The sequence below is a fragment of the Rattus norvegicus genome, chromosome 15 (genome assembly GCF_021556685.1).
Source record: "Rattus norvegicus strain SHRSP/BbbUtx chromosome 15, alternate assembly SHRSP_T2T, whole genome shotgun sequence".
NCBI lineage: Eukaryota > Metazoa > Chordata > Mammalia > Rodentia > Muridae > Rattus > Rattus norvegicus.
Window position 1 is genome coordinate 96,453,537 of NC_141548.1, and position 23,060 is coordinate 96,476,596.

Consider the following 23,060-nt stretch of genomic DNA (forward strand, 5'->3'; position numbering starts at 1 on the left):
ATAAAAGACTTAGCAGGGGAAAAAAGATTTATTTTAGTTCATGGTTTCAAAGGCTTTGGTGCATGATGCTCTCACGGGCATGGAAAGAGCATTGCATATTGTCGCTCATTTCTTGGCAGAGGAAGCTGAAAGGAGGTTCATAAGGAAAGGAAAAAAGAAAAACTGAAAAAGCCAAACAATTTCTTTCTTGAGAGACTTGAAGTTCTTACTTTTATACTCCAGATTCTCTTCTTTTTCTGGTCCACCCTACAACTGTGCCACATCCCATACCTTCTCCCCACATCCCCTCACATACCCCTCCTGTCTCCATGAGGATGTCCCCAACCCCATCTCTGATCTGATGTCTAAATTCCCTGCGGCCTCCAGTCTGAACCCAGACCGGGGAGTCCTCTGCTGTATATATGTTGGGGGCATCATATCAGCTCGTGTATGCTGCCTGGTTGATGGTCCATTGTCTAAGAGATCTCAGGGGTTCAGGTTAATTGAGACTGCTGATCCTCCTACAGGGTCGCCCTCCTCCTCAGCTTCCTCCAGCTTTTCCCTAATTCAACAGAGCGGCCAGCAGCTTCTGTTCATTGATTGGGTGCACATATCTGAATCTGACTGAGACTGAAGTGAATCAGGAAACCTGTATTGGTCTGACGCAGATCCTCTGCATTTATGCTGTAGTTGTGCATCTTCCTGTTCCTTTAGGATTCCTAAAAGTGGGAGCAGGGGCTATCTCTGACTCTTTTTCCCGTTTTATGACTCTTTTCCTACTACTGGGTTGCCTTGTCAAGCCTTGATATAACAGTAGGTGTGTAGTCGTAAGTTATTATGCCATATTTAATTGATATATACGGGAAACTTGCTTTTTTTTTAAATAGAAACAGGGGGAGTCCTAGTAGGGGAAAAGTAGAGGGAAGAAACTGTGAGGAAACTGTTGTCAGGATGAAATATGTGAAAAAAATAATAAACAAATGATAGATAGATCATAGATAGATAGATAGCCATAGATAGATAGATATATAGATAGACAGACAGACAGACAGACAGACAGACAGATAGATAGATAGATAGAGACAGATGATAGCTAAAGAGAATCTCTGAAATTTTAAAGGGAGAGTTTTATGCAAAATGTATAGCAAATTTCTCAGAATTGAAACATTCCATCCTGAATTGATATAAAATAAAGGCTCAGGAAATACATGAAACTTAAAATGCCATAGCTTTCTTTACAATGTTATAAAACAATAAACCCAGGGTTGCTCCTGTTTAGAGGAAATCCCTCACTAGAATTGCCTAAAATTTAGAAATTCTATGGGGAGATCAAATGATACAACATACATAATGGTCACCCATTTCTTATATTTTTATAGTCTTTTTGATTGTGCCTATGGTCAAATCATTCATGGTCTTGTAGGCAAGTTCTCAATGATTTCTATCTAAGCAACACTAATAAACTTATTATTTAAGGAACAGTGGTATGAAATATTTCTTTTATTTCTCAGTGCTATATATATATATATATATGTACAATTATATTCACATATAAATATATATGTAAATTATAACTGCTTTGGGTTTGGCCTCCAGTCTCCTGTTTAAGGTCTTGCACTGGCTTCTGCAGATGATGGAATATAATTATAAGACAAAGGTTCTCCTACCCAATAGGCTTTTGGCAGCTATGGTTGGAATTTATCCCAGGAATCACAGCAATAGAAAAGCAAACTAAAATACCAACTGTAATGAAATCATTATTGGCCATTCAACCAGTACCCAACATGTTGCTGTTCTGTCTCTCTGTAGAGTATTTTCTTAGCTCCTCCCAACCAGTAACAATAAGGAGCTGCTTCCAAATGAAGTATAGCCTGTATTATTATTATTATCATTATTATTATTATTATTATTATTATTATTATTACCTAACTTGCAATTTGCCTTTTCTCTTTAGAATATCCAGATTCCCACTGCTGTAACTTTATGTCATGCATCTTTAGAACTAAGAGGTTTCCAAATGACAAAGCCTGAAACTCCTGTTCTGCTTACTGAATCACACAAACCATCCTTTCTTACTGTGAACTTAGCTCAAAATGCCCAGTCTTCTTCTGACCCCTTTAACGGGTTGCTGTATTATCCTCAAGACTAGTAATTTCTAAGTCTAAGTGACAATAAGATACGAAAATCACAAAACTTCATTCTTTGGGATTCAGATTTTACGATATGATAATATGTATCTTATTACAAAAGGAATACTTGATAGGTTGTATATGACTCAATTTCTAAAATCTCCAAGTCTTAGTACCTGATTTACAAAAAATGAATCTCCATTGTGGAATTACACAAGCATTATCAAGTCATTGAGATTAATTGCCATTTGCTTCTCTTTGGGATCAATTATTACACCTTCAGCACCACATTGCAATGACACGTATACAGACTCCATGTTGTTCAGATTCTCTCACACTATATTCTTAAAGAGCTGTGGTTTGAGTATGACATTGCCTTCATAGGCTCATTCCTAATCACAATGCTCCCAGCTTTGTGTTTCCTGATAAATGGATTTTTCCCACATGAGCACAGTTTTGTCTCAGGCTCATAGTGTAATCTCAACAAGCGTTAGAAACTAATAAACGCGGCAATTCGAAGATGTGTAAGTGTCAACTTGTCTTGGTAGGTGCTTTGTCCTGGCCCTTTTTGTCACTGATTCTTGTCAGACAGGAGAAGAGATGTTTTACTCTATCACATATCCTGCCATGAGAAAGCCTAGGAGCAAAGAAACCTGGTGACCATCGACGACCTTCAATCCACAATCCAACCTTGTAATCTCCTCCTTTAGGTTGTTTCCAGAGGTATTCAACAGAGCAAGGATCTCAAATTAACAAACAAACAAACAAAAAATAATGAACTAAATTCTGTGACAAGACCATGATTTCTATGAAATATGAAGCAAATATGTGTTGCTTTTCTCGCTGATGAGCATTACTAAGTAGGGAATGTTACACATTGGTAGCCAGTGTGCTCTTGGCTCTAGTAATGATCCCATGTCCAGAAGTATTGATGCAGTTGGTATATATTGCTGTAGGATTACACTTGTTAATTCCCATCCTGTGAAATTGTCAGTCCAGGCTTTACAAGTGCAAGAAATGAATGAAACGAGAATGTAATGAGAGGCATATCCCATGCTCTGCTTCATGATATGTTATGTTTAGAAATAATTTTTTCATTATATCCTATGAATATCATTTTATCTAATTTAGATTTTAGTGGAAATGGTATAAACAGTAGAGCAGTTTTACAGTACTCTATTTAGCTGTTCTCAATATAGTAGCTCTTACTCTGTAGATGAAGGAACAAATGTGAGGGTTTATATATTGAGGATATATGTATTGCAGTTATATAGACACCATAAATCCAGTGGACTCACTGTGAGGTGGACCTCGATCATGACACTTGTTAAAGTATGATTCCCGTGGACATTTGATCTGTTAAACAAATTCTAATAGCTCTTTGGATTATGATATCTTTGTGTTAGCTCTGTTCCTAAAATCAAGGCCACTAAAAAAATCAATACAGTGCATTTTCTCAGCATATTATTATCAAAGAGTAAAGAACAGATTTCCTCCATTTCTACTTTGTCTCAGAACCACTGGAAAAAATCCATGCTATATTTACAGGCTTTAAGAGTTTTTTTCCCCCTTGGTAATTTAGTCTTTTCTTGACCAGATCACTAGTATAATACATATGTATTTTGGTTTAAGTGAGAAACAGTCCATACAGGTTTGTGTATTTGAACACTTGGCTCCAGCTGATGGCACTATTTGAGAAGGTTATAAAACATTTGACTAAAGGTAGGGCCATTCTGGAGAAAGCATTATCAGTGGAGTTGGGCTTTTACAATTATTATTGTTACATGGTTTCATGTTCTCTCCCAATCTCTCTTTCTACCTCCCTCTACACATGCATGTAGATAAGAAGATCATCATCCAATTTCACGCCCTTGGCATTATGCATGCATTCCCCAAATTCAATGAACTCCCCAGAAACCAAATGACAACTATACCCTTTCTTCTTTAACTTCTTTTTGTGTGATAATTTTTTTTCCAACATCAACAAAAAAGTCACAAATGCAGCAAGTAGCTATCACGAGTATTGAAGCAGCCAAATACTGTCTACTGCTTATCCATTCTTGACACTTTGGGATTATATATATAAGCAGCATTTTTTCAAAAAATATTTTTTGAAATTAAAATCTAATCATATAATTTTCCCCTTGACTAGTCATTCTATATCCCACCTGATGGGCCACACTTCTTGATCTTTTTCAAATTTACAAACTATAATTATTTATGTATAAACACTTTTGCATTCACACAGTTTCTCTCTCTCTCTCTCTCTCTCTCTCTCTCTCTCTCTAACACACACACACACACACACACACACACACACATATTTGTTGTGGTTTGCCCTGAAGTTATTGCACTTTGATGCTAATTTCACTGCCCCAAGGACAGCTGCCTATCAAGGACTCAGAACTCTGGTGACTTCACCAGAACCACCTCTCCATTGAATTTGTAAAGTACAGGTGAGGGACAGGTACAGGATAGAAGGAGGCCTGCCATTGGAGGAGAAGAAAGGATGGGCGGGAGAGAAGTTTGAAGGAAGAGGAGGAGACTCAGGGAGAGAGGAAGAGACAGGAGGGAGAGAGGGGCAGAGAAGCCGTGGCAGGACAAGGTGGCAGGTGATTCTGCTCTGTGTATTTACAGGTTGTTATTAATGTTCTCAAGGGATGGATAGTACCGGGCTTTGTATGTTTAAGTGGGCAATTATATCTTACCAATTGAATCTAAGATTATTGTGTTGTGTGTTCTTTTACGTGAGGGTTTGAGTGTAGGAAAGTGTGCGGCTGGGCTGTGCCTCCACCAAGATATCTGGCAGATATCTTGGGGCACCAAGGTGTAGACCCAGCAGAGTAAAAGTCCAACATACATTTTTATTTTTATATTATTACAACAACACATATTTCTCTCAGAATTTCTTAGTTTCCTACAATCCGTTGAATAGGATTGAAGTTCCATGAGAGTCCCGTCTTTCATGTTAGCTTGTTTACATGTGTTGTATCTATTTGGGTTTTGTTTAGATATGTATGCCAGAAGACATTGCACGTGTGTCTTCTCTGACAACTCTAGGATATGTTGTATCACAGTTTGTTCTGTACTCCTCTGGGTTTTAGAAATCATTCTGCCTCCTTCCCACTCTGATCCTTGAGCCTTAAGTGCAGGAATTGTACCATAGATATATCAATATAGGCTGAGCACCAGATGGCCATGTGCTCTCCATTTTGTTCTGTTCAAGTTTTCTGTAGTGAGCTTTTTATTTTTCAAGAAACATTTCTTTGATAAGGGGTGAAACCTATGTTTGGCTGTGAGTTACAAATATAACTACATTCATTTTATAAACTGGTAGCAGTAAGACCCGGGAAACAAGACAGAAATCATGATTGATACTAAAGTCCTACCAAAACAATGTAAAGATCCTGAATAACCAATACTTTTGTTGTGTAACTCTTGGTCTTAATTATAACAATTTATCTTTATCATCTTTATATTTCCTGTCTTGTCTAAAGCCTTAATCTTCCTTCTCAGTCTGTTTTCCTTTAAGCAATTATGCCTCCCTCATGTCTAAATTTTAACTGCCTCCTGGCTTTAGAATTGGCAATTTCTTTATATACAGGGGCTGCAAGAAAGTCTAGGTCCAATTTTATCTAATATTAAATGATTTCATATACTGCAGGGCAATTAAGACTCAGCTTCTCAAGAAGCTGTGTATGTCTGTACTTTTCCTTAAATAAAGAATACTTGAACTTCTCAAATTCTTTTGACTTCCCGTAAATTTATTTTGCCAATGTTGGAGTTCTTAATCTCCATTCACTGGAATTCGGTAGCTTTGTCCTGTGTTAAATAATACGCATACCAGAGCAGATGAAACTGTCTAAGATTTAATTCTGTTCCTCCATGGCTTCTTTCATATATCCTATGCTTCCTAAATGTGAAGCATCACTTCTTCAGTGGTTCTTCAAACTTGTACAACTATACTACAGTATAAAACAGAACATCCTAGGCTCGGAGTCATGGTTATATGCTCTATGCTGATGAAGATTGACTCTGCACTGACTTTTATGTTTTATTTCCTTTAACAAGCTATACTCAGGAGGAGTAACTCATTCTGTCCCCCCATTTTCATGATGATCAGGCCTTACTGTACCTTTAATACCTTGTTCTCTTTTTATCCTCAGCAAATACAGACATTGCCTGGTAGATTCATGTAGATTCTATGTGGAGAGCTCATGGTGCCATGAGTGTTTACTTTCCTTCATTTTTCTTCTCTACAATTTTTCCTTACTTATTTCCCTGCATGAGAGAAGACAATCATATTCCAAAGGAAGTAGCCACACCTCGTAAGAGAACTTATTTGAGGCTTTTGTTAGACCTTACATGAAACTGATTCCTTCAACAGGTGAGGTTGAAGATTTAATTAAGTAGATTGCCCCATACATCTATCATTATTGAGCAGAGTTAGCTGGAAATAATTTGATGCTTTATCGTTTTATGATGTCTGCCCTTTGTTTCTCAAAATGTCAGAGACATTAATGGGACAGCATTTCTTTCCACGCTTGTTCCAGCTCAGTGTCTCACAGATGAATATTTCACAGACACACAGTATGATAATAAACGAGTAATAATGCAGTCCTCTCACCAGTAAAAGATTTAATGAATGAATCCCACATGAATAGTATAGTATTGATAACAAACCTTTTCACCTTACCCCTCACAATTAAATTCCCTCCTGACATACTCTTCCTCCTTACTTTAGGATAGGACAGACAGACATGGAAACACACTTTGGCCTAGCCTGAGCATATATATTTATTTTTATGTGTTGGCCTTGGAATTTATTGTATTTTATTAAACTATAATTAATTTTATAAATGATTGATTTAATCAATTTAACATAATCATATTAATATTCCCATACGCATTGTATCCATAATTTATAGTAGCACTTTGTAATCTATGCAACATTTTTTTCATTGTTGCTTAGGTTTCTATGTATTTTGAATTAAACTATAATTATATTATTTTGCCTATTCTCTTTTCTCTAGTCCCTCCCAAGTGCTCTCCCTCTAACTCCTTCCCTGTCCTCCTCACTCTCAACATTGTAACCATTTTATGTTTGATGATCAGTCTAAAGGTATTTCTATATGTATGAACACATACATACATTTGTAATATGTAAATATGTATGTATGCATGTATGTATGTTTATATACATACATATGCAACTCTCTGAGTCCTGTTTTGATATTTGTGTATATATTACTTCAAGGCTGGCCATTTTTTTTATTGGTTTTTTATTTACATTTCAAATTTCCCTTTCCTGGTTTCCCCGCCATAAGCTCCCTCTCCCATCACCCTCCCCTTCTTCTGTATGGATGTTCCCCCTCCCCAACCACCTCCTTTTCCTGGCCCCCCTGACATTCACCTACACTGGGAGTTCTAGCCTTGACAGGACCAAGGGGCTTTCCGCCCATTAGTGCCCAACAAGGCCATCCTCTACTACATATGCAGGTGGAGTTATAGGTCTGTCCACGTGTATTCTTTGGGTAGTGATTTAATCCCTGGGTCCTCTGATTGGTTGGTATTAATGTTCTTATGGGTTTGCAAGCCCCTTCAGCTCCTTCAATCATTTCTCTAATTCCTCTAACAGGGACCACGTTCTCAGTTCAATGGTTTGCTGCTAGCATTTGCCTCTGTATTTGACATGCTCTGGCTGAGCCTCTAAGGAGACAGTTATATCAGGCTCCTGAAGGCTGATCATTTTTTATTCAATAGCCAGTTAAAGTGTTCATCTCCTAAAGAGCATAATTCTTTCAGTGGTCACGCCTTGGTACAATTCCTTGTTTAGCAGTATGATAATATGAAATCTTCCCACTTCCATGTCAACCTGTCTATTGTTCTTGGCAGGTTTTGGGTCTTAACTCATGCAGCTAATTCTAGGAGGAGTGCTTTACAACAGATAATGTTATTCTAGCACTTACAATCATTCTGCTGCCTCCTCTGTGCTCCTCTTTGAACCACAGAGGCAGGGGCTGTGGTGTATCACTTGAGTCTGGGATTCCCCTCATCTCTTGATCTTGGCATTGTGTTCAGTTGTCATCTTCATTTGCTGGACACAGAAGCCTCTTTGATAAGGGGTGATAGTTATAGATATCTATCAGTATAGGATGAGATTGTCAGATTAGGGGCACAGCTTTAAGTCATATCCATATATCTATATTAATATCAAACAGACACTGATGATGGTAGATATAGACAGTTAGAGATAGATAGATAGATACATACATACATACATACATACATAAATTTATATATAGTGTCTATAATTTTCAGTAACAAAAAAGTAATGCATATTCCTGAGGCTTTATCAGAAATCCCTGGTGGAATCCATCTCTCCTCTTTCCTCATTTGGAGTACCCATCCTCTTTTCTCTATTTCCTATTTTATGTCACCTATATTCTGCTATTTCCCCATCAATCCTCATCTCCTTCATTCTATTATACTTTTTTTTTTGTTTCTCTCTGTGATTACCCCACCTTTTTTATTCACATCTGAAGTTTTGGAACCAGGAACATGTCACAGGTAAGCAAGAACATGCAGAGTTTTTATTCTGGGTGGGAGGAATGTAAAACATCCAGACAAGCATTTAATGACAAACAATGACATTTGAAAGATTATAGATTTCATTGCATCAGCATTTGAAACCATTGTCTACCAGCTACCTGGGGTTGTGGATTGGTAGAATGGAGGCCATCCCGCACAGCTGTTTCATTTGTGGGAGTTGCTTATAAGGAAGAGGGTATAGCTATGAACAGATAATATTAATTTCTGCTAGCTTCTGGGAATTGGCTGTTCTCACACTTGAAAGAGATGCAGTGTCATCTGAAAAAAACAAGAATGTGATTCTTTTTTACTGTACTTGCTATTGTATTTTCTAATGATTAAATCCGAGAGAGCTCTTCATTTTATCTCCGGCACTTAAAATATAATACAATGAACAGCATGGTTTAAGATTTACCTGCATTTAACATTCTAAAAATGTCTATTGAAGTATGATAGTGTCTTACTTCAGTGTGACTTTAATGAAGCTTGACAAAATAATCTTTAAAACAGAATTTAATATAAAATATGCTTCACATATTCAAAGTACCTTGTGTTCATCCTTTAATACAAAGGCCCATTATCAATGTATACTAGTAAGCATGTTTTAAAACAATAAGGTTGTTTCTGTATTAAAACAACTTGTCCTCAGGTACACGATATGGGCAGTCATAAGAAAGGATATTAAGAATCAACTCCCTATACAGAGAGGTTCACATTCTTCACATATAACTCTTTATGAGGGTGTCTGTTTGGATTTGTAAGATGTTTAACATCATACTTGTTATTCATTGGATCTCCTCGGCTGAAATTATAACTTATATAAATAAAATGTTATAAATCATCCGCTGTTATAAATTCTTTGTGTAGAATTCAGGGATCTGCTTGACCAAATGTTAAACTCTGTAGGACAGAGTTTGAAAGTTTTTCACTTTTAAATAATTTGAAATAGTAAATTGTCCACGTATTGAGGAAAGTAGAAAAGGGGGCAATTTCTACATTCTGGATAGACCAATTTGCTCATACATTTTCTCTTTTTAAAAATATGTTTTCCTATTTTATTTACTTGTATTTATGCATATTTGTTTGTATATTATATTTATGTGCAAGTGCCTGAAGAATCAGGAGCAGGGTGTCAGTTCCTTTGGAGCTGGAATTCCAGACTGATTTGGGTCATTTAACTTGGGTACTGGGAATAATGGGGAGTCTTCTGGAATAAGCACCCTTAACCCCTCAGGCATTTCTGTATCTTTATCCTCTCTCTAGAATTGGGTGCTCAGTTTGGATTAAGGATAGCAGATGTCTAGGAAGCCTTTCTCAGTTTTGTTGTATGTCAATTCTTCTCTATGGCTATTAGAAGGGTAGAAGTGTAGAATCACAGAAAAACCCATTCAACATATTCATTACCTAGTGAATAACACAATCTAAAGTGGACCAAAACCTTGACAAGAGCCAGAAAATGAAGGGGGATCCACCATGCATTTTTGACTGACTCACAGGCCTGTCAAATCCCCTTGTCTCTAAGAAAGAAAGATGAGAATCTAAGTTTTTCTGCCTTCTTATATTTAAGGAAGTGTACATTGAAAGGCAGTTAATATTGATGGTTGACAGGAAGCAGAGAGATAAAAAATGGCTTCCTTGAAACAATTGAAAAGGTTTCTTTGAAACCTATTATCAGTTGATACCAATATACCACTTGTGAGGGTTCCTGTTTCATTTCATCTTTAGTAGGTTTTGGACCTCAAGGCTCTATGCCATGACAGTAGTCACATAGACTATTGAGCCTAGCAGAGGCTTTCTGTAAAAATTCAGCTTAGCTCTCCATGCTCATAGAACTAAGAGAGGAATAGCATAGCGAATGCTTGGTGTCAGTTCCCATTTATGCAGCCATTGTAATATATATGCTGTTATACAAATGCCAGGCTTCAGCATTGAGTAATAACTTTTGGAGATTTGCTAACTTTCTAGTGAAATGTTTATGAGATGTCTCTACACTCCTGAGTTGACTTCATATCATACCACTTTTTCTTTAATTATATTTAGTCCAGCTGTCTTATTCTCCCTTAAAGTGGAGGATCAGCTTGACCTACTTTATTTAATTGTCATTTTCATTAGTAAGTACTTTCTCTGTTGAAAGCGACAATATTCTAACCAAGAACTTTTCACTAAGATACATTCAGAGAATTAAACAATTGAGGTGAGCTGGCTCAGTAATGAGTTCCATTAAAGAAATCCCAATAATAAAAACACAGGAAGGTTATAAAGAAGGAATTTCACCATTTATCACCACCTAAAGTTTTAATAAAGCTAATTAAAATACTTTCTAATTTTCACAAAAGGTAATAGTTTCAATCAAGTCTCTAATAACTCTTTGAAAACCTATTAAAATAGCAATGTGTTTTATACCAAGTATCAATTTTCAGCTTGATTTAGCTACCAAAAGTGTATTGTTTTAAGAGTAAAATATTAATTTTTCATCACATGAGTCACACTAGAGGCATCTACGAATTGCTGTTTTTAGATTAAAGTGTATTTAAATATTTAATTCGGAACTACTCAGAACTATGACATTTGGAGAATAATCTGCTCTTCCCTTTGCCTGGAGGGGTGCCACCTGCTAGAGTATACACTACCTGTTAACGGCTATAAAGTCACAGTTACAGTGTCTAGAACATAAAGAGAAGTAAACATTGTAAGCAGAAAGTTGCAACTGCTTGCTCTCCTGCCAGTCCATTGGGTTAAGGGTCAGTGCCCCTAGACTGTCATTTGATAAAAATTTCTGGCCCATTGGCTGTGAATCAAATTTCAGTGTTGATTTTTCTTTCTTAGTTCTTCAGCTTTTAACCTCTAGAAATCTAGGTTCTCACAGTTTTTGAAGAAGTTACAGGGCCCCACGGCACCTGGTTTCATATTAGCATTTTCTTAGGGTAATGTTGAACTTAATGTATTTCTTGAAAGTGTATGTACTTCCTTTCCTATGAGTAGTATTGCACTACCTGGTACTCACATAAAAGGTATATAACAATGAACACTGTTCAAGGTGCTGCACAAAAAATAAACCTTCCAAATAATGACAGAACACTGTCGGGTATTTGAGATTATATGCATTTTTATGCTGTTTGAAATTTATCAAATATATTATTTATTTGAACTTATAAATAATATTGAATTTAGTTTTTTCAAACTTTGATATTTCTCTGACTCAAAAATTTCTACGTGTCTGTGCAAATACCCAGGGTACATGCTAATTATCTATTTAATAATGCTAGCATTTGATACTGTGAAAGATGATTCATTTTATTAATATCTGCTAATTATTTTTTAAGTCCAAATGGAACTACAATTAGTAGCATTCATAAAGCCTCACAGATATATTATGCTGGTTAACTTAGGTCAAATTGGTACAAGTTGGAGACACTATGGATGACAGAAAATCAATTCAGGAAATACCTCCACAAGACTGCCCTGTGGGCGAACTTGTGGGACGTTCTCTTAATCAGTGTTTGATATGACCGAACCCAACTCACCATGGGCAGTGCTATCCAGAGTAGGTGGTGCTGGGTGTATGGAAAAGTAGGCTCAGGAAGTCAAGAGGAAGAAGCCAGTAAACAGTGTGTCCTCTGGGTCCGTTCCTGCCTCCAGGTTCCTGCCTCAATTGACTTATACGCCCTGACTTCCCTCAGTAATGGATTGTTAGCTAAAGTTTGACGTGACATATATCTACTACAACTTTACAATTCACAAGTTTTAGAATTATTGGAAAGACAAATCTTAATACTCATTTTTTTATAAATAGCATAAATCAAGAGAAAACTACACAAAACAGAGCCATCGTCATGTAAAAGTACTTCAGCTCAGAAGTGTTTACCAACATTTTTCAAAATGAAATGCTCTCATTAAAATATCAAGGCAGACCTGTAGTAGTTCATTTCTAAGTAAAGAAAATGCTGGACTTTGTGTTGATTTTAAAAGCAGTTCAAGAACAAAAGTATCCTTCCTCTGATTTTTATAAAAAGTGCAGCTCAGTGGTAGCTCGGTTACTCTCTTATATCTGTGTTTAATCTCTAGTACCTCAGGAAATAAAGGCAGAGCCTTTGCTGGGAATGTTGAATGTTTGGGAGCAAAACAAAAATTAATCCTCTTGGTATACAGAGAATATTTTTTCCTAATAGAAATGGTTATCTTGCCCAAAAGTTGAATGTCTTAATGTTTTCTTTTAACTAAGTTGAATTCATAAAAGTTAGACTTATGCAATCACTCTTTCCTTCCAAACGTCCTTAAACTAAGGTCCGTGGAAAGGTTATTGTTAATGATTATAAACTTTCAGAGCCTTAGCGATGGATTTTTCTCCTGTTGCTCATCACCAGGGGAGTTCTATATCTGGAAAGACAGAAGCAGTAATTAAGAGCACGGAGTCCTTCAGGGTTTCTGCTACAAGTCCAACTTGGGCTTCATGGGGATTAATGCAGATTCTTGCTGAAACATTTAGACTCATAATGCACACATTAGGAAGCTAGACCTAAAATATGCCAATGAATCCTCAGAAAATACAGCAAGACAAATGAATCTTATCTTTTAAGTAGATCCAGGAGAAATCAGCACTATTGGTTTATACACATTCAACAGTTAAAGCAACTATGTGACTTTAAATTTGGGATGTGTGCAGGGAGGTAATGTAGTCTATATTCATAGGTAGAAATCACACTGTGTACCTGTAATCTAAGTGATTGCAACTGATTTTGTGTCATCGCTGACACTAATTATCACTATTCACACTTGCACTTAACTTTGTTCTTAAATGAATTTAAGTTGTGCTTAATGAATATCATTGTCTTGCTAAATATTGACATTATCCCTTTACACATGGAAACCTTCAAAAGTTTCCTTAACTGTTTTTATTCATGATTCAACCATATTTGAATTGATTTTCTTGTCGAGGTTAGCCTCAAGAAATCCACGGTTTCCATATTTGCTTTTACGTATGTCGGTCATAGACTCTCAATTTGTTCTAATTACTGAAATCCATAAAAAAGTTATATGACATGACCATGACAAAGGGAGAAATGTTGGTTAAAAATGGAATTAAGTATACTACTAAGCAGATATTAAAACAAAATTTTCTTCCATTTTTTAAAATTTTTATTGGTTTTTTGTTTATTTACATTTCAAACGTTAACCCCCTTTCCAGATTCCTTTCCGAAAAGGCCCCATTCCACTTCTACTCCTGCTGCCTCCATGAGGGTGCTCAGAATAACCATGATACAACTCACAGACTATATAAAACTCAAGAAGAAGGAAAACCAAAATGTGGATGCTTCACTCTTATTTAGAAGGGGGAACAAATATTCATGGGAGGTAGAGGGAATGGGTGGAAGAGATGAGGGGAGGGAAGCTGGACAGGATCAAGTGTGGGAGGAAACAGACAGGGGAGATGTACAGAAGGTCAGGAAATTTAAGAGAGGTTTGTAGCAATTAAGGATGGGGTACTAGGGCTAGCCACCAGAAAGTCCCAGATGCCAGAAAAGCAAGAAGATGAGATTAGGTGAAATAATCAAATCAAGGGGAGGAAGAACCTATAGAGACCATATCCAGAGGTTAGTTACAACCCAGTTGAGGGATGGAGCTACTCATGCTTCAAAAGTATTTACCCCAGAATTGCTCCTGTCAAAAGGTAATACAGGGACAAAGAGTGGAGCAGAGACTAAAGAAAGGCCATCCAAAAGATCTCCCATGCTCATGGATTGGCAGGATTAATATAGTAAAAATGGCCATTTTACCAAAAGCGATCTACAGATTCAATGCAATCCCTATTAAAATACCAATCAAATTCTTCAAAGAGTTAGACAGAACAATTTGCAAATTCATCTGGAATAATAAAAAATCCAGGAAAGCTAAAACTATCCTCAACAATAAAAGGACTTCTGGTGGAATCGCTATCCCTGAACTCAAGAAGTATTACAGAGCAATAGTGATAAAAACTGCATGGTATTGGTTCAGAGACAGACAGATAGACCAATGGAATAGAATTGAAGATCCAGAAATGAACTCACACAACTACGGTCACTTGATTTTTGACAAAGAAGCCAAAACCATCCAATGGAAAAAAGATAGCATTTTCAGCAAATGGTGCTGGTTCAACTGGAGGTCAACATGTAGAAGAATGTACATTGATCCATTCTTATCACCCTATACAAAGCTTAAGTCCAAGTGGATCAAGGACCTCCACATCAAACCAGATACACTCAAACTAATAGAAAAAAAGTGGTGAAGCATCTCGAACACATGGGCACTGGAGAAAATTTTCTGAACAAAACACCAATGGCTTATGCTCTAAGATCAAGAATCGACAAAGGAGATTTCATAAAACTGCAAAGCTTCTGTAAGGCAAAGGACACTGTGGTTAGGACAAAATGGCAACCAACAGATTGGAAAAAGATCTTTACCAATCCTACAACAGATAGAGGGCTTATATCCAAAATACACAAAGAACTCAAGAAGTTAGACCGCAGGGAGACAAATAACCCTATTAAAAATGGGGTTCAGAGCTAAACAAAGAATTCACAGCTGAGGAATGCCGAATGGCTGAGAAACACCTAAAGAAATGTTCAACATCTTTAGTCATAAGGGAAATGCAAATCAAAACAACCTGAGACTTCACTTCACACCAGTGAGAATGGCTAAGATCAAAAACTCAGGTGACAGCAAATGCTGGCGAGGATGTGGACAAAGAGGAACACTCCTCCATTGTTGGTGGGATTGCAGACTGGTACAAGTATTCTGGAAATCAGTCTAGAGGTTCCTCAGAAAATTGGACATTGAACTAACTGAGGACCCAGGTATACCTCTTGGGCATATACCCAAAAGATGCCTCAACATATAACAAAGACACATGCTCCATGCTTTGATAGCAGCCTTATTTATAATACCCAGAAGCTGGAAAGAACCCAGATGCCCTTCAACAGAGGAAAGGATACAGAAAATGTGGTACATCTACATAATGGAATATTACTCAGCTATCAAAAACAATGACTTTATGAAATTCATAGGCAAATGGATGGAACTGGAAAATATCATCCTGAGTGAGGTAACCCAATCACAGAAAAACATACATGATATGCACTCATTGATAAGTGGCTATTAGCCCAAATGCTCAAATTACCCAAGATGCACAGAACACATGAAACTCAAGACAGATGATCACTCCTTCTTTAAAAGGGGAACAAGAATACCCTTGACAGGGAAGCAAAGTTTAAAACAGAGACAGAAGGAACACCCATTCAGAGCCTGCCTGACATGTGGCCCATACATATACAGCCACCCAATTAGACAAGATGGATGAAGCAAAGAAGTGCAGGCCGACAGGAACCGGATGTAGATCTCTCCTGAGAGACACACCCAGTATACAGCAAATACATAGGTGAATGCCAGCAGCAAACCACTGAACTCAGAACAGGACCCCCGTTGAAGGAATCAGAGAAAGGACTGGAAGAGCTTAAAGGGGCTCGAGACCCCATATGAACAACAATGCCAAGCAACCAGAGCTTCCAGGGACTAAGCCACTACCCAAAGACTATACATGGACTAACCCTGGGCTCCAACCTCATAGGTAGCAATGAATAGCCTAGTAAGAGCACCAGTGGAAGGGGAAGCCCTGGGTCCTGCTAAGACTGAACCCCCAATGAACGTGATTGTTGGGGGAATGGCGGTAATGGGGGGGAGGATGAGGAGGGGAAGCCCATATAGAAGGGAAGGGGGAGGGGTTAGGAGGATGTTGGCTTGGAAACCAGGAAAGGGAATAACATTTGAAATGTAAATAAGAAATACTCAAGTTAATAAAGAAAAAAAAGAAAGAAAGGAAGGAAGGAAGGAAGGAAGGAAGAAAGAAAGAAAGAAAGGCCATCCAGAGATTGCCCTACCAGGGGATCCATCCCATTTGCGGACAGCACACCCGGAGACAATTGGTGATGCCAAGAAGTGCATGTTGACTGGAGCCTGATATAGCTTTCTCTTGAGTAGATCTGTCAGAGACTGAATAATACAGCTGTAGATGCTCATAGTTAATCATAGGACTGAGCATGGAGACCTCAATAGAGGAATTGCGAGGAATGAGGAGCTGAAGGGGTTTGCAACCCCATAGAAAGAACAACAATTTCAACCAACCAATCCCCCGGAGATCTCAGGGAGTAAATCCCCACCAAAAAGTACACATGGAGGGAACCATGGCTCTAGATGCATATGTAGCAGAGGATGGCATTGTCTGGCATCAATAGGAGAAGCTCTTTGTCCTGTGAAGGATTGATGCCCCAGTGTAGGGGAATGCCAGGGTGGAGAGGCAGGAGTAGGTGGGTCAGGCACCCTCATAGAAGCAAGGGGAGGGAGGATGGAACATGGGGTTTTGTAGAGAGGAATTCAGGAATGAGAATGCATTTGAAATGTAAATAAATAAATAACCAATAAAAATAAAAAAATAAAGCTAACTGTACATGGGAAACAAAAACATACATACACACACAAAAAACAAACAAACAAACAAACAAACAAACAAACAAACAAGCAAAAAAAATCCCTCAAGGTTGAAAAGAAACTATTTTGTTCCAAAACCCACTGGATCAGTCACGAATTTTACTTTACAGTATCTATTTTTTTAATTTTAATCCCTAGACATCAAAGATTAAAAATATGAGAAAAGCCCCTTAGTCCTGGGAAGGCTTGATGCCCCAGCATAGGGGAATGCTAGGGCCAGGAGAAGGGTGGGAGAGGGTGGGTGGGTGGGTGGGGGAGGACCCTCATAGAGGCAGAGGGAGGGGCGATGGCATAGGGGGTCAACAGGGGAAACCAGGTTAGGGCATAACATTTGAAATGCAAATAAAGAAAATATCCAATAAAAGAAAAAAATACATACAGAAAAGGTACCTAGGTTGACTTGTGGCAGTTCTCATAACAACATAGACAAATTACTTTTTCATTCCTCATCTCTGGTGGTGGCCATCTTTATATTTCCTTAACAATGAACAAAAACACTCAACCCATAGGGCAGAGGGTTTATCTTGACTTCCCAGAGTCTCGCCTTCCCTCTACCATCCACTGATCAAATGGTTTGAGGCCCTTGGCCGAGCAGCTCATCATGTGGGGAACATGCAGGAGAGGAACAATCTTCCCTTAGTGAGATGGTATGAAAGACAGACGTAGAGGAGCAGTCACCATTTCTCTCTTCCCTTCAAGGCCGTATCACCAGTCACACATGCTCTTCCAGGCCTTGCCTAGTCAAACTTTACAATCTCCTACTAGGGTCGCTTATTACAAAATTATGCTTTAATGCATGCTAAGTTTCTTATTTATACTTGTACATCAGATGGAATGCCCTGGTCTATTCATGTTCCTTACTGAAATTCATTTCTTATGTTTTCATTTTTTTTCATTATTTTAGCTTTTTACAATGCCATCAGTTCAAAGACTGCACTAAGGTACTCAGTTTATTTCTCTCTGAACACGAGGCATAAAGGCAATCATTGATTAGCTTCTTTCTGATTTATTTGAAAAAATATTTTGGTTTTAGTACTTTGTTATAACAGTACTTTGGAACAAATATAATCACCAAATTCTTGGTCTTGATAGGAATTCATCTCTTTAAATCTCATTCATATGGAGAATTTCTTCCTAGATCATTAATACAGAAGTGACTCTGGCCTTTTCACTTTATGTTTCAAATATGGCATTAAAATTATCCTTCCTAAGGCCATCCCTGAAGAACAGCTAAGAAATATGATTCCTGAACTCTTTCTTCTTCAGTTCAGTTACAATTTCGCACGTGAGGATTCTACAGCGTGTTCGTGATTTTTCTACTGGGAGTAGCAGACAGACACATGTCAAGTGTTGAGACGATTAAAGACACATGTACAGGAGATGCATACGCTAAGGTCACTATTATTGAACCTTGAGAAGGCTAGTGAGAACTTTTTTATATACTTCTTTTTAAATTTTATTGGTCATTTTATTTATTTACATTTCAAATCTTACCCCTCTTCCCAGTTAAACCCCCTATGCCTTCCCCCATAAACTGTGCTTCTATGAGAGTGCTTGCCCACACACCCACCCACTCCTGCCTCAGTTTCCTAGCATTCCCCTACCCTGTGGCATTGAACCTCCATAGGACCAAGGGTTTCCCTTCCCATTGATGCCAGTTAAGGCCATCCTCTGCTACATATACAGCTGGAGTCATTGATCCCTCCATATGTACTCGTTGGTTGGTAGTTTAGTCCCTGAGAGTTTTGGGGGTTCTGTCTGGTTGATACTGTTATTCTTCCTATGAGGTTGTTAATGCCTAAAGCTCCTTCTCTCCTTCCCCTAACTCCTCCATTAAGGTAGTCACACTTAATCTGAGGGTTGGCTGCGAGCATCCACATCTGTATTGCTCAGGCAGAGCCCTCAGTGGACAGCTATGCCAGGCTCCTGTCTGCAAGCGCTTCTTGGCATCAGCAATATGGGTTTGTTTTCTGCAGATGGGATGGATCCCTAGGTGGTGCAGTCTCTGGATGGCCTTTGCTTCAGTTTCTGTTCTATTCTTTGTCCCTGCATCTCCTTTGACAGAAGCAATTCTGGATTAATATTTTTGAGATGGGTAGGTGAGAACTTTCATCAACAACTCTTGAAATGGGAAAATGTTTCCAGTTGAATTCAGTGCTTTCCTGACACACTCTGGATGTCTTTTCTCTAAATCCATTAGTAATTTCTCTAATTATAAGATCCTAAAAATATCATTCAGTGTCATTTCAATTTGAAGTTATTTTAAAAATCAAATCTAATATCTACATCAAATGCTTACGTTTTTATACCAGGTGACTATATGTAACTCAGGATTTTAAATTTCAACTGACTTACATAAACCTATTTACATTAAGATAATAACAGGGATCCTAACTTTCCCTTCTCTGGGATTAACTCCTGTTCTTGACTGTCTGTCTTCTGACCCAAGCTCTGCTCTTTCCAAACTCATTATCTACTCAGTTGATTGAAACCTTACCTGCCTAGTCAACCAGTGCATGAATCTTAGAGTTTTGACTACTATATCTGCACACTTTCCATTCATAATCCACTTGAAAATATAATGGAAAAATTCACTAGAGTCTGACTACCTCTCACTCTACCTGTTCTGTTTACAATTATCTCATTTTCTTATTGACATAGTGTAGATGTTTTTCCTCAGATGTTACTTCTTTGAAGAATCAGCCCAACAAAGTTGTATGATTAAAATTGTTTGAAGATGCACACACACACACACACACACACACACACACACACACACCACAAATTAATTATCATTTACAAGATGATAAAAATCCTATTAAACTATTCAGATTATACTAGTTTGAGAATGTTGAAATAATGTCATTCAATAACTAAGGATACACTATCATATAATTATTTCATACCATACTATTTCAATGAGTAACTGAGAAGTAGTAGGCAAGAAATACAATTCCTATGAATGAAATTTGTTTCCTGGCAAAAATGAACTAGAAATAAATCCGCATAGGATTATTAAACAATCCAACAAAACATGTTATATAAATACTGGCAATCTATTTCATCACTGGAAATGCTAGACCCCTTGAATTATAAAATATGATCTGAATGTGGTTATTAACCCTTCTGAAATACTTCCTCAAGATGTAAAAATGAAACCTTAATGAAGGCTCATTTTCGTTCTCAGGGAGAAGTATCTCTGGATATGGCCAATATTGCCTGAACTAGCCTAAACAATTGTTTGGGATTATTAAATCTGAATTAGTTGAGAATAACTAAATCTGGCAAGAAAGAAACAAATTCACTATCTTAAAAAGCAATACAAAAATTCTTAAGGAAAGAGAAATACAACAGGAAGCATTATGAAATAATTTTGTTTTACCTTTACGTGGATCTATTTTCTATCATCTGTCTATCATCAACTCATGTTTATCTACCACATGTCTGTCTATTATCTATCTATTTGTCTATTTCTCTCTTCTATCCATCATCTGCCATTTATGACTGTCTATCTGTCTGTACGTCCTTAAGTATGTATCTACTGTTTATCTGTCTACCTACCTTCCAACCTATCTACTTCTTTCCTAGGTACTAATCTATTGTTTTAGAGTAAAGCCATAAATTTTTCACATTTTCATGATTTTACTAACAACATTGTTAATCTTTAACCATGTTCTCCTTTAGTATCTCTGAAATGTTCTTTAATTAATGCTTTGTTCTTTGTCTCAGTTAAAAACTAATTTAATTAAAAACATTTAATACCTAGTTGAGATATTGTGTCTTCAATTATATGGTGATTGCATTTAAATGTCTTTCATATCAGTGTGTATTTTATAAAACTTCTACAGTTGTGTGTTTTATAAGAATTTCCAATAGGCATCTAGTGTTATTCTTCCTCTAACCTGTCTTCCATCTCGAACTCCCATTCACCCAACTTTAATCCTCCACCTTTTATCTGCAAATTTTATAATTTTTTAACAGTTTAGTAAGATTCCATTGGGTAGATGTACGAGATTATCTATTCTTCAGTCTTTGGATATATAGACTTGTTCTAATCACGTCTATTAGGAATAGAACACCAATGGTCATAAATTAACAAATACCTTTGTAGTAATATGTAGAGTTTTTAGGGTATACGGTCAATATGAATTTATCTTTATTTTGTGGTAGATCTTTTGCAGATTCTTGAGGAGCCTCCACAATGATTTCTCTGGTGGGTCTAACAATTTGCACTCCCACCAGAATATAAATGTCCCATTTCTCCAAACCTTCACAGCAGGTGCTGGCATTTGTTATTGATCTTGGATATTCTGATGGTAATAACATGAAATCTCAAATTTCTTAGATTTGCATTTTCCCGGTGTTTCCGAATGTTGAAAATTTAAAGTTTAAAGCCATTTGTACTTCATCATTTAAGAACTCTTTGCTTACTTGTATAGTCCTTTCTTAAATTGGCATACTCATCTCCTTGATGGTCACTTTTTGGTTTACCTTATATTCTAGATACTGGCCATGACCAGATGTATACTTGATAAATATTTCTCCATCCTGTAGGTGACATCTTTGCTCAAATGGTAGTGTCCTTTGTATACAGAAAGTGCCAATACATTGTTTGTTTCATTGGGCAAAGTATATTATAGACTTCCTCAATCACTGCCAGATAGTGCTAATGGTATGTACTGACTTCCACAACTTGACAGTAAGACTGTATTGATAAAGACACCATGTACTTATGAGATAGTACATGGAAAATCTACCTAGTACTGAGCTCCTTATGGTTAGAAGGCACTACTAGAGAAGAAATATAATATACAATATCACCTGTCTAAACTTCCAGACAAGTATTACTATTGCTCGAATAGTAGCACAAAGGTGAGGGGAGAAAATGACCAGTTTTTGATTGGATTTAAAGTCCACACCATCAGACAGAAGCCAGAACTGTAAATGTTACTGAGGGCAAGAAGCTGAGACTCAATATCTCCTGGGCATAGGGGGAAATTATTATTATTTGCTAAAGTAACAGCAATACAGTGACCCATGGGGTCACACTACTATACCCATATATCAGTGCATTTTTCAGTCCTCAGTAGGGGAAGCTTCTTGAAATGGAACATAATTAAAAAGTAGACCCACAACTGAAAAATGTATAAAGAATGACTTTTATGTATTAGTGCACTGCTTTTAATTCTCTAAACACTTTTGATTGAACCAACAATATAGTTTGTTCCTTTTGTGGGTTTTTTGTTTTTATTTATTTATTTTTATTACTCATTCTATTTGTTTACATCTCAAATGATAACCCACTTTCCAGTTCCCACTCTACATGACCCCCATCCCACAACCTCCCTCTTCTTCCTCTACTTTACCTCTATGAGGGTGTTCTCCCACCCATCCACTCTCTCCTACCCCAAACCTCCACCTTCCCCCTAAGCTAGGGCACCAAACTTTCACAGGGCCAAGGGCCTCCTCCCATTTATTTCAGACAAGGCCATTCTCTGCTACCCATGTGTCAGGAACCATGGATTCCACCCTGTACACTCCTTGGTTGGTGGTCTAGTCCCTGGGAGCACTGTATGGTCTGGCCAGCTGATGTTTTTCCTATTGGGTTGCAACTCCCCTTAGCCCCTCCAGTCCTTCTGGCAGCTCCCCCATCAGGTTCCTGAGCTCAGTCTGCTGGTTGGCTCCAAGCATCCACATCTGTATTGGTCAGTTCCTGGCTGAAATCCCCAAAGAGCAGATTTATCAGATTCCTGTCAGCACATGCTTCTTGGCAACAGCAACAGTGTCGGTTTGGTATCTGCAGTCAGGATAAATTCCCAAGATAGGCAGAAATCAGATGAC

General features: G+C 37.5%; 1 long non-coding RNA gene across 6 annotated transcripts in view; it reads right to left on the reverse strand.

The window, feature by feature from the left end:
- Nucleotides 1–23,060, reverse strand: part of LOC102547440 (uncharacterized) — a 247,423-nt gene that overhangs the window by 36,375 nt on the left and 187,988 nt on the right. For 3 of the 6 annotated variants that reach the window (XR_015638553.1, XR_015638552.1, XR_015638534.1), the window contains one exon: nt 8,680–8,978. This is a non-coding gene — a long non-coding RNA (uncharacterized LOC102547440). Of the gene's footprint in view, nt 1–6,243; nt 6,390–8,077; nt 8,251–8,679; nt 8,979–23,060 lie in introns of those variants that run through there. The other 3 variants (XR_015638540.1, XR_015638536.1, XR_015638554.1) reach the window with 2 other exon arrangements.